At 38.3% G+C, this 9,052-nt stretch overlaps 1 protein-coding gene across 5 annotated transcripts in view; it reads left to right on the top strand.

Annotated features, from left to right (window-relative positions):
• The window catches only part of CDK14 (cyclin dependent kinase 14), a 551,260-nt gene that overhangs the window by 502,983 nt on the left and 39,225 nt on the right, over positions 1–9,052 (top strand). The gene's annotated exons all lie outside the window — the stretch shown is intronic.

The following is a 9,052-nucleotide window of genomic DNA, read 5'->3' as shown; positions in this document are numbered from 1 at the left end:
GGGTAAAAGCCACTAAAAGACAACTCTGGTGGTGTCTTATCTTCTCAAGAAATAAAAAGGATCAGGCATTTAAAAATCAATATGTCGATCCTGCTCACCCCAACATCACCTGGTAGTTAGGAGGCCTCATACACATTAGGTTGGCCGACACATATCTAATGTTAATGGGGGCTTTATGCTACTACGGGATTAGTGCTACTGCCACCAATATGTGACTATGTGAGGAATCCTGGTACAGAAAAGTCCATACCTTGTCATGATTTGGAAAATAAAACTCTAGTCTAGTCTGCATCTAATAGAGAATCCACATCTCCATTGTGTGACCATAAGATACTCCAGTCTTTGGGTTGCGTCAGGTAGTGCAGCTTAGATCAATTCAAGGTAATACCTCTAATACCGACATATCCATTGCCTAAAGTGGCACTTTTTCTCTGAAGAAGAAATAAAATAAAAAGAGTTTTTTCTAATCCTAGACAACCTGACGTGTTGAAATAACTTAATATTTTTTATATTTATTTTTGAATGCAAAGAACACAAACATACAATGTAGATAAGGCAATGCTCAAGGAAAGGATAGGGTAGGCCAATTTTTTAAAAAGTAAAAAAAAAAAATTGTAACAAAATTTTAACAAAAAACTAAACATTTTTGTGTGTACATTGGCACTCACCTGTTAAAATCAAACTTTATTGGAGTCCCTTAAAAACTGCACATCCCGACAGGAGAGAGAGAGCACGCGTCATCCGGAGCTGGGCTGGCGCGCTCTCTCTCCTGTCGGGAGAAATTGGAAGTTAAAGCGATAGTTGAATTTCAGAAACAGCAGCACTCTTGCTCATGAAATGTACCATTGACTTGAATGGTCCTCATTTGCTATCTCTGTGGACAGAATGGTGTTCTTCCTAAAAAAATAAAGTAAACTAATATTTTGTATATCCTGGAAAACCCTATTAATATTGTCTAAATAGCACTGTCAAACTGAAAACATACCACCATATGGTGCCTACATGATACCACCACAAATCAACATTATGATGTTAGGAGAGGGCAACAATGTAGCAGTACTTTACAGTGCTAAAGTATTTGTGCTATGTAGTGCACAGTAGTATAACAGAGGCCAGAATGGGGTCAATGTTGGGAGCTAAAGGCAAAACTAAAAGGAACCGATAATGGTGTAAATGATGGACCGCCAGCAGAGGTGTAACTTGTAGCTTCTGGGCCCCGATGCAATATCTACAACAGGGCCCCATATGCCAATTATAATATTGGTCTCTTATGGAGCAGATGTGCTTTGGGGCCCCCTTAGGCACCAGGGCCCGGAGCGATTGCTACCTCTGCATCACCTATAACAATGCCTCTGACCACCAGCATCAGCCAGATCAACTAGATTGGTGCTTGTATCAGGGATTGGTCTACCCATATAACAGCACCATCATACATTCTGTTGTGGTAGTGTATAGTAATATGACTACTTGGTGTATTATCAACACATTATCTGTCTGATAGAATTCACCATTGTTACTCTATATTATACTTTCTGTAACTTATGATGATGAATGTGTCATAAATATTGATATTAGAGACAAAAAAAATGGATGCCAAAACTTCAAAGATGGGCCCTGGAAGGATCTTTTCACATGCAGAAGACGTTCTCAGTGGCTCTTTGGTCTCGCCTTTCACTTCCAAGACGTATGGTTATGCTAGGAGCCATTTTCATGACAATAGCTGACCACTCCGGTAAACTTGTAATGAATCTGGAACAGCTTTTCTTTGAACTAAAACACATTTCTTTTCTAAATAAATCGCTTTAATGTCTGTGTGAATAATAGTGATTCCCAATGGGGGTGAGATATAAAAGTCTGCTGGCCTTTATAGAGGGAGGGCGGGGGGCGAGGAGGCACCGGCTTCACAAAGCATTTATTTATTTCTTCTCTACAAACTTTCTGCAGCTTTGTATTTTTTTTTTTTTGGCGCCATTTTTCAGTTTAGATTTTCTGCACCCTGGCAATGGCCGATGGTGATAGGCTGTTATTGACAGAACAGTAAATTTGTTTAAAAATAAATGTTATAGTATTATTAAATGTGTTAGTAATAAATTAGTTGTAGCAATATTATGTTTTTAATATAATTTAATATTTGATGTCACACATTTATAGTATTGATGTATGTATTATTATGATTATTTTTATAGGAATTTATTAATCCCTTAAAGGGGTACTCCACCCCTAGACATCTTATCCCCTATCCAGAGGATGTCTGATCACTGGGGACCCCCGCGAACTCGGCTGCCGCACCCCGGACAGCTCTAAACGAATGCCTGGTGCAGCAGGGAGATTGCGGAGGTCCCAAGCGGCGGGACCCCCCCCCCCCCCCCGATCAGACATTTTATCCCCTATCCTTTGGATAGGGGATAAGATGTGTAGGGGCGGAGTACCCCTTTAAGGACACAGAGATTTTTCATTTTTGCCTTTTTTTTTTATTTGGCTGAGACTCCCTGCTCCAGGGGCCTCTGGATCTCCCTGTGCATGGAACAATGGGGTCGGCACACACTCCATGTACTGTCTATTGGAGTGCTCAAGTGCTGTCCTCGTGTATCTCTGGTGCTTCCTTAGACAGTTTATGGGGCATGTGCCAACCCAACCACTGGCCTCAGTGGCTGCAGCAGTCATGTGGTGCATACAGGCCCGCTATCAATGCAGCACAGTGAGCAAAGACCAGTGGATACCACTGGAGTGGGCAATACTGGAGCAATGGAGAATTTCAGGTGACCCCCATACCTACCTCTATTCCCAAGCCTTGTTCATCCAAATTTCAAAAGGCATGGCTCATAACCTTACTTCAGATGGTTCATAGCAGTATCAGGACAAGCCAAGTAATTTGTAGAAAAAAATAGACCCTCTAGATCAGGGGTCTCAAACTCTAATTATCTGGGGGCCACTGTAGGTAGAGGCTGGGCCACATGTGCCCCTCACATATAATGCCTCCATTATGCGTCCCTCACATATAATGCCCCCATTATGCGCCCCTCACATATAATGCCCCCATTATGCACCCCTCACATATAATGCCCCCATTATGCGCCCCTCACATATAATACCCCCATCATGCGCCCCTCACATATCATGCCTCCAGACAGACCCCCAGATAGATATGACCCCCATCAGGTAGGGCTCCACAGTAGGTACAAAGGCCCCCATATAGATATGACCCCCATCTGGTAGGGCTCCCCAGTGGGTACACAGGCCCCCATATAGATATGACCCCCATCTGGTAGGGTTCCCCAGTAGGTTCACAGGCCCCCATACAGATATGACCCCCATCTGGTAGGGCTCCCCAGTAGGTACAACGGTCCCTAGATACATATGACACCCATCAGGTAGGGCTCCCAAGCAGGTATAGAGGCCCCAGATAGGTATGATCCCCATCACTGATGGGGGTAATATCTATCTGGGGGCCTGTCTACCTACTGTGGAGCCCTACCTAATGATCAGGTAGAGGTTCCCAATAGGTGTACAGGCCCCCAGATAGATATTACCCCCAGCAGGTAGGGCTCCTATTTAAACAATTATGCCCCCTAAGAAAATAGGTTAGCCCCTGGTGATAAGCAGGTCCTCCCTTATTAGGCAAGTAATTAGGCAAGTTAAGTTTAACAACTACAGTACTTACATCTCCCTGCTGCAGCCTAAAACGAGTCTTCTTTGCGGGGATGCGCGCGTTAGGTGACGTTATCACATGCGCCGTGCAGGACGTCAGCTTCCCGGTGTCCTGTGCAGCGGATGCGATTATGTCACCAATTGCTCTCATCCCTCCAGGAAGGCTCATTATAGGCTGCAGCAGGGAGATATAGGTACAGTAGCAGTGTGTGCCGACGTGTGTGAAGTCTTCCGGCATTTAGCGCTGCTTGCCAGAAGCAGGGATAAATTGCTAAAGAAATCACATTCCCGGCGCTGAGACCCCTGCTCTAGATATTACAGAATACAGCAGTGTTCATTTCTCCAGATGGTGGTAGATAGGAAATTTCTAATACGTATAATACTGATTTGTACAATAGTATTAAGCAAGGTCCCCATACACTTTAGCCAAAAGTTGGCTGAACCCACTGACTTTGACGTGACGAGCCGACTGTCTAAAGTATGTGTGGGCCTCTTGACTCTACTCTGACCGATGATCTTGGTGTTATCAAGCTTAAAAGGGTTATCCAGGGAAATAAACATTCCCTATCCACGGGAATTGAGGTTGTGATATGAGGACAACAAATGAGGATGAGATATGAGGTTGGGATGTATGAATGGGATATGGGGCCAGGATATCAGGTCGGGATAAGAGTGCAGGATGCTTTTCCTCTCCTATACGGTTTAGGTAGGAAGACTGGGCAATTCCAGATTAGTTTTCCATGAAAGTGATCACAACATAAAAGATACACTTTAAAATGAGTGGGCTGACCTTGGCATAGGCAAATGTGTTCAGTCCTCCAGGAAGAGAGACATTAAGAGACATTCTTTGTATCAGCCCTAACTAATAGATGATGAAAATCCTGGATGGGAAACTCCGTTCCCTTATAGAGTGTTTCTAAACCATTCTAGCCCTTTAAGCCCCATGTCTTGTGAGAAGTATTTGTACTTGAGATACAAACCAAATATTGGGAGTTTGCGCTTGACTACGGCTCATTCATTCGGTAAAGGTATTAACATTGACCTTCTCAATATTCGTAACCTGAAGTATCTAAAGAGCTGGGAAGGAAATTAGCGTCGTAAGAATAGTCTAAGTCTCTAGATAATTGAAGTAATTAAATCTTAACCAACATTAACACAAGTCTAACATTCCTTCCACGGCGGTAATTACCGCATGAACATGCCGGCATAGAGTGCGCAGATGAAGACCGTGCGGAGGAATGGGGAAGGAAGGCTGGAGGTTTCTCCCCTTGTATTCATTGTTTGATAAGGTTTAATTAAAACCGTCTCTGTATTGTGGGGAGAATGAATGTGCTTGTTTGTTCAGTCAAAGCCAAATGATTCACTTAGGCCATGGTTGAGGAATCAAAGCCATGGAAGAGTTTGGGGTACATTGTGGTGCGTGAGATATTACGTTAGTATTGTTTTGTTTAGTTTTTTTGTTTTACTGCTACTGAGGTAGCAACAACATACTCAACTTTATGCAGCTCTGGCCATTTAATTCAGATTATTGTCTCCAAACATTCAGACGTTAACCTTATAAAGACTATGATAATACTGAACGAGAAGATAATATAGTTATACTCTTGCATATAGGAGCAGTATTATAGTAGTTATATTCTTGTACATAGGAGGCAGTATTATAGTAGTTATATTCTTGTATATAGGAGCAGTATTATAGTAGTTATATTCTTGTATATAGGAGCAGTATTATAGTAGTTATACTCTTGCATATAGGAGCAGTATTATAGTAGTTATATTCTTGTATATAGGAGGCAATATTATAGTAGTTATATTCTTGTATATAGGAGCAGTATTATAGTAGATATATTCTTGTATATAGGAGGCAGTATTATAGTAGTTATATTCTTGTACATAGGAGCAGTATTATAGTAGTTATATTCTTGCATATAGGAGGCAATATTATAGTAGTTATATTCTTGTATATAGGAGCAGTATTATAGTAGTTATATTCTTGTATATAGGAGCAGTATTATAGTAGTTATATTCTTGTATATAGGAGCAGTATTATAGTAGTTATATTCTTGTATATAGGAGGCAGTATTATAGTAGTTATATTCTTGTACATAGGAGGCAGTATTTTAGTAGTTATATTCTTGTATATAGGAGCAGTATTATAGTAGTTATATTCTTGTATATAGAAGCAGTATTATAGTAGTTATATTCTTGTATATAGTAGGCAGTATTATAGTAGTTATATTCTTGTACATAGGAGCAGTATTATAGTAGTTATATTCTTGTATATAGGAGCAGTATTATAGTAGTTATATTCTTGTATATAGGAGCAGTATTATATTAGATATATTCTTGTATATAGGTGCAGTATTATAGTAGTTATATTCTTGTATATAGGAGCAGTATTATAGTAGTTATAATCTTGTACATAGGAGCAGTATTATAGTAGTTATATTCTTGTATATAGGAGCAGTATTATAGTAGTTATATTCTTGTATATAGGAGCAGTATTATAGTAGTTATATTCTTGTATATAAGATCAGTATTATAGTAGTTATATTCTTGTATATAGGAGCAGTATTATAGTAGTTATATTCTTGTATATAGGGAGCAGTATTATAGTAGTTATATTCTTGTATATAGGAGCAGTATTATAGTAGTTATATTCATGTATATAGGAGCAGTATTATAGTAGATATATTCTTGTATATAGGAGCAGTATTATAGTAGTTATATTCTTGTATATAGGAGCAGTATTACAGTAGTTATAATCTTGTATATAGGGAGCAGTATTATAGTAGTTATATTCTTGTATATAGGAGCAGTATTATAGTAGTTATATTCTTGTATATAGGAGCAGTATTATAGTAGTTATATTCTTGTATATAGGAGCAGTATTATAGTAGTTATATTCTTGTATATAGGAGCAGTATTATAGTAGTTATATTCTTGTATATAGGGAGCAGTATTATAGTAGTTATATTCTTGTATATAGGAGCAGTATTATAGTAGTAATATTCTTGTATATAGGAGCAGTATTATAGTAGTTATATTCTTGTATATAGGAGAAGTATTATAGTAGTTATATTCTTGTATATAGGAGCAGTATTATAGTAGTTATAATCTTGTACATAGGAGCAGTATTATAGTAGTTATATTCCTGTATATAGGAGCAGTATTATAGTAGTTATATTCTTGTATATAGGAGCAGTATTATAGTAGTTATATTCTTGTATATAGAAACAGTATTATAGTAGTTAAACAGGTCCCATTAGGAAAAAAAGTATAATTTGTATTATTTTTCCACTCTCTCAATTCAAGTAAATAATGTGACTGTGGCATTTGTGAAGATCTTCAATCAGATGTCCTGTTCGCATGTTTGGTTGTGTAAAGAATACAGACAAAGCAAAATTGTAATTCAAAGTGGCCCGATTAGACATGCATTAATGCCTGATGGGGCCAAACAAAAGTTTTCCCACTGCAGTGTGCGCTACCCATCAATTGCTCTTCAAGAGAACCATGCCCTCTCCAAGCCTTACACATGGCACACACCCTATAGAAAAGAATCCTTTTTTTTTCCTAAGAATTTTTTTTATTTCGAAAATTTAAAAAAGCATATATTTTATATTATTTTGTGCTATATAAATGATTACACAAATTCATGATTTTTAATAAATACATAATAATTCAAATCAATTATCAAAAATATTCAATAAAAAAAAACATTTTATCTTACTTTTATATTCTAATTTTCTTTGTTTTTATTAATTTATATATTTTTTGCTTACATTTTTCCAGTGTATTTTATCCCGAATGTTTGTGGCCTGGTTGATTGACTCTAAAAGTGTTGCATGGCAGTGTAATGATTTCACGCTCAGTAGTTGGTTAATAAGAACCACGGTTATTATTTGGTGAGCCCATGTTGCAGAGAAGACAGAGAAAAAAAAAGACGAAAAAAAATAAAGAATTGTGTTAGGCCAAGCCGCTAAGGTTACAGAGCAAGCAGCTTAAAGGGTTTCAGCACCCTGGGTGAGAAGACAATTGTTTCTGCACAGCAGGTAAGGACCGGATCTAGACGTCCTCTCTTGCATGCAATATGCTGACTGGCCCAAGTCATTCGCACGTCTTACACATTACAGCGTTTTGCTTTTCTTCAGGAGGTTGATCAGACACAAATCTTTTTAATTAACTCCTGTTTGTGTTTTAACATTAATTCCGGTTGACAGTCGTGTCAGCGAAGGCGCGGGATCCGGCTTTTAATCATCTATTTTTTAAAACAGTGTCGGAAATTGGAATTCGGAATGGAAAATATGTTCTCTCAGCTTAATGAAGAGTTCTTGGGGTTTTCGGAGCCATATGTAGACAAAATCACTATATTTTGATTTTGTGATAACTGTAATATTGTTTTGTGTTTTTTTGGTTTGTTTTGCTACAATTCATTACTTTTTGTATGCCATTAAAGGGGTTATCCAGGAAATAACTTTTATATATATATATATATATATATATATATATATATATATAGGCTCCAGAAACTTAAACAGATTTGTAAAATACTTCTATTAAAAAAATCTTAATCCTTTCAGCACTTATGAGCTGCTGAAGTTGAGTTGTTGCTTTCTAAGTGCTCCCTGATAACACCTGTCTCAGGAACTGTCCAGAGTAGAAGCAAATCCCCATAGCAAACCTCTTCTACTCTGTGCAGTTCCTGAGACAGACAGAGATGTCAGCAGAGAGCACTGTTGCCAGACAGAAAAGAACAACTCAACTTTAGCAGCTGATAACTATTGGGAGGATTAAGATTTTTTAATAGAAGTAATTTACAAATATGTTGAACTTTCTGGAGCCAGTTGATATAAAAAAAAATCCTGGCATACCCCTTTAAAGGGGCTTTAGAAGATTTTGCCATTGGTGTGTTCTATGTATAAATAATCACAAGGCGGAATTTCTGAGCATTGTAGTGCGCCCGCAAAACACATGATGTCCACATATGGGGTATTTACATACTCAGAAGAAATGGGGTTACAAATTTTGGGCCATTTCCTCCTATTACCTCTTGTAAAAATGATAAATTTGGGGGGAAAAAACTGCATTTTAGTGAAAAAAAAAATTCATTTACACATCCGACTTTACCGTAAAGTCGGCAAACACCTGTGGGGTGTTAAGACTCACTGTACCCCTTGTTACGTGCCTTGGGGGTGTAGTTTCCAAAATAGTATGCCATGTTGTTTTGCTTTTTTGCTGTTATGGCACCATAGGGGCTTCCTAAATGTGACATGCCCCCCAAAAACCATTTCAGAAAAATTCACTCTTCAAAATCCCATTGTTGCGCCTTCTAGTGAACCCACTGAGCACTTAACATCCACATATGAGGTATTTCCTTACTCGAGAGAAATTGGGTTACACATTT

Source organism: Hyla sarda, chromosome 5 (genome assembly GCF_029499605.1).
Source record: "Hyla sarda isolate aHylSar1 chromosome 5, aHylSar1.hap1, whole genome shotgun sequence".
Taxonomy (NCBI): Eukaryota; Metazoa; Chordata; class Amphibia; order Anura; family Hylidae; genus Hyla; species Hyla sarda.
This window is presented reverse-complemented; position numbering and strand designations above follow the sequence as displayed.